The sequence below is a fragment of the Garra rufa genome, chromosome 2 (assembly GCF_049309525.1).
Source record: "Garra rufa chromosome 2, GarRuf1.0, whole genome shotgun sequence".
In the NCBI taxonomy this organism is placed as follows: Eukaryota; Metazoa; Chordata; class Actinopteri; order Cypriniformes; family Cyprinidae; genus Garra; species Garra rufa.
Genome location: NC_133362.1, coordinates 61,984,910 through 61,988,674, shown reverse-complemented (window position 1 = coordinate 61,988,674; position 3,765 = coordinate 61,984,910). Strand labels below are relative to the sequence as shown.

At 43.1% G+C, this 3,765-nt stretch overlaps 4 non-coding genes across 4 annotated transcripts; all 4 read right to left on the bottom strand.

Moving 5' to 3' along the window:
* Positions 1-258: 258 nt before the first annotated feature.
* Positions 259-331, bottom strand: trnav-cac (transfer RNA valine (anticodon CAC)). Its single transcript has one exon. It is a non-coding gene; the product is annotated as a tRNA-Val (tRNA).
* Positions 332-457: 126 nt separating this feature from the next.
* On the bottom strand, positions 458-530 carry trnav-aac (transfer RNA valine (anticodon AAC)). The gene has a single exon. It is a non-coding gene; the product is annotated as a tRNA-Val (tRNA).
* Positions 531-1,681: 1,151 nt separating this feature from the next.
* Positions 1,682-1,754, bottom strand: trnam-cau (transfer RNA methionine (anticodon CAU)). Its single transcript has one exon. It is a non-coding gene; the product is annotated as a tRNA-Met (tRNA).
* Positions 1,755-1,880: 126 nt separating this feature from the next.
* On the bottom strand, positions 1,881-1,953 carry trnav-aac (transfer RNA valine (anticodon AAC)). The gene has a single exon. It is a non-coding gene; the product is annotated as a tRNA-Val (tRNA).
* Positions 1,954-3,765: the final 1,812 nt, after the last annotated feature.

Below are 3,765 nucleotides of genomic sequence, written 5' to 3'. Positions count from 1 at the left end.
AAACCTATAAAGGAAAAGATTACTAAATCTCTCGTCTGACGATGCAAACAATTAATGTTTTACGTCCAAGGCAAAAAGCTGTTTCCGCTCAGTTTGGAACCGAGGACCTTTCGCGTGTAAAGCGAACGTGATGACCACTACAGAAACCTGACGGGGAGTCTCTCTTCTTTTAACACTACTTGGCAGAAGAGGCCTTTGTAGTGTTGACTAAGAATGCAGCAGAGCCTGGCTTATGCAATTTTGGAAAAAGCCAGTAGCTGTTTCCACCCAGTTTCGAACTGGGGACCTTTCGCGTGTGAGGCGAACGTAATAACCACTACACTATGGAAACTTGTAAAAAGAACACAGCCAGCAATCTCCTGGTGATCGCTTGCTGTAAAACGAATAAAGGAAAAGATAACTAAATCCCTCCCCTGACTTTGCAAACGGTTCATGTTTACCCACAAAAGAGAAACACTGTTTCTGCTCGGTTTCGAACCGAGGACCTTTCGCGTGTTAGGCGAACGTGATGACCACTACACTACAGAAACTTGATTAGGATCCACCGTTCTTTTAACTCGGCTTGGCAGAAGGCCTTTGTAGTGTTGACGAAGAAAGCAACAGATCCCTACTTAAGCAATTTTGGAAAAAGCCACCAGCTGTTGCCGTCCAGTTTCGAACTGGGGAACTTTCGCAGGAGGGGAACGTGACAACCACTACACTATGGAATCCTGTTCAGAGAGGACTGCCAGCAATCTCCTGGTGATCGCTTGTGGAAGAGCGAACTAAGGAAAAGATAATTAAACACCTCACCTGACTTTGCAAACATTTCATGTTTTCCCACAAAAGAGAAACTCTGTTTCTGCTCGGTTTCGAAGCGAGGACCTTTCGCGTGTTAGGCGAACGTGATGACCACTACACTACAGAAACTTGATTAGGATCCACCGTTCTTTTAACTCGGCTTGGCAGAAGGCCTTTGTAGTGTTGACGAAAAAAGCAACAGATCCCTACTTAAGCAATTTTGGAAAAAGCCACCAGCTGTTGCCGCCCAGTTTCGAACTGGGGACCTTTCGCAGGAGGGGAACGTGACAACCACTACACTATGGAATCCTGTTCAGAGATGACTGCCAGCAATCTCCTGGTGATCGCTTGTGGAAGAGCGAACTAAGGAAAAGATAATTAAACACCTCACCTGACTTTGCAAACATTTCATGTTTTCCCACAAAAGAGAAACACTGTCTCTGCTCGGTAAATCCACTTGGCAGAAGGCATTTGTAGTGTTTACGGAGAAAGCAGTAGATCCCTACTTAAACAATTTGGAAAAAGCCAACAGCTGTTTCAAACTGGGGACCTTTCGTATGTGAGGTGAATGTGATAACCATTACACTACAGAAACTTGTGCAGAGAAGACAGCCAGCAATCTAGTGGTGATCGCTTGTTGAAAAACCTATAAAGGAAAAGATTACTAAATCTCTCGTCTGACGATGCAAACAATTAATGTTTTACGTCCAAGGCAAAAAGCTGTTTCCGCTCAGTTTGGAACCGAGGACCTTTCGCGTGTAAAGCGAACGCGATGACCGCTACAGAAACCTGACGGGGAGCCTCTCTTCTTTTAACACTACTTGGCAGAAGAGGCCTTTGTAGTGTTGACTAAGAATGCAGCAGAGCACTGGCTTAAGCAATTTTGGAAAAAGCCACTAGCTGTTCCCACCCAGTTTCGAACTGGGGACCTTTCGCGTATGAGGCGAACGTGATAACCACTACACTATGGAAACTTGCAAAAAGAACACAGCCAGCAATCTCCTGGTGATCGCTTGCTGTAAAACAAATAAAGGAAAAGATAACTAAATCCCTCCCCTGACTTTGCAAACAGTTCATGTTTACCCACAAAAGAGAAACATTGTTTCTGCTCGGTTTCGAACCGAGGACCTTTCACGTGTTAGGCGAATGTGATGACCACTACACTACAGAAACTTGATTAGAATCCACCGTTCTTTTAACTCGGCTTTGCAGAAAGCCTTTGTAGTGTTGACGAAGAAAGCAACAGATCCCTACTTAAGAAATTTTGGAAAAAGGCACCAGCTGTTACCGCCCAGTTTCGAACTGGGGACCTTTCACATGAGGCGACCATGACAACCACTACACTATGGAAACTTGTAAAAAGAACACAGCCAGCAATCTCCTGGTGATCGCTTGCTGTAAAAAGAATAAAGGAAAAGATAACTAAATCCCTCCCCTGACTTTGCAAACAGTTCATGTTTACCCACAAAAGAGAAACACTGTTTCTGCTCGGTTTCGAACCAAGGACTTTTCGCGTGTTAGGCGAACGTGATGACCACTACACTACAGAAACTTGATTAGGATCCACCGTTCTTTTAAATCGGCTTGGCAGAAGGCCTTTGTAGTGTTGACGAAAAAAGCAACAGATCCCTACTTAAGCAATTTTGGAAAAAGCCACCAGCTGTTGCCGCCCAGTTTCGAACTGGGGACCTTTCGCAGGAGGGGAACGTGACAACCACTACACTATGGAATCCCGTGCAGAGATGACTGCCAGCAATCTCCTGGTGATCGCTTGTGGAAGAGCGAACTAAGGAAAAGATAATTAAACACCTCACCTGACTTTGCAAACATTTCATGTTTTCCCACAAAAGAGAAACACTGTCTCTGCTCGGTAAATCCACTTGGCAGAAGGCATTTGTAGTGTTTACGAAGAAAGCAGTAGATCCCTACTTAATTTTGGAAAAAGCCAACAGCTGTTTCAGCACAGTTTTAAACTGGGGACCTTTCGTATGTGAGGTGAATGTGATAACCATTACACTACAGAAACTTGTGCAGAGAAGACAGCCAGCAATCTCGTGGTGATCGCTTGTTGAAAAACCTATAAAGGAAAAGATTACTAAATCTCTCGTCTGACGATGCAAACAATTAATGTTTTACGTCCAAGGCAAAAAGCTGTTTCCGCTCAGTTTGGAACCGAGGACCTTTCGCGTGTAAAGCGAACGTGATGACCACTACAGAAACCTGACGGGGAGCCTCTCTTCTTTTAACACTACTTGGCAGAAGAGGCCTTTGTAGTGTTGACTAAGAATGCAGCAGAGCCTGGCTTAAGCAATTTTGGAAAAAGCCAGTAGCTGTTTCCACCCAGTTTCGAACTGGGGACCTTCCGCGCGGCAGCCGAAAATAGTTAAGCTTAACTTCCCTTAACTTTTCCCATTCATTCTTAACGGTAGTGCTTAACACTACGGATGCTATATATATTTGGCCACGTGTAGATTTCATGGCGCTGTTTCGCCTTTTCCCGTGGCGGGGAATTTAAGAAGTCTAGTGTCATCTGTCAATCATTCGCTGTGAGTGGAGGAGGGGAGAACAGTTTTACGATCGGTGGGTATCTGTTTACCGAATTGTTGTACAAAACAAAACTATTTTGCTGACAATAATTTATTGTCTAAAGTACCTTTGCTCACACTTTACCTTTTTTCAAAAAGTGACCGCTCAGATGACCGCTGTTTTTACGTCGAGTTCGAGATCAACGCAATTAAAGCCGTCAAACCGAGAAGGTAAGTTGAATGCTATACTTTAGCAGTATTAACTTACTCTATTTTATTTACAAAATCATATAAATTGCATGTATATTCTCATGTATTGGTTTTGTGAGAGTGAATGTTTCATCATTGATCTCTTACTATGTACTTCAAATGTTTAAACAAATGTTAACATTGATAAAATACTTATAATGTAATTAATATGTATTACACACATATATTACCTTTAAATGACAAAAAAGTG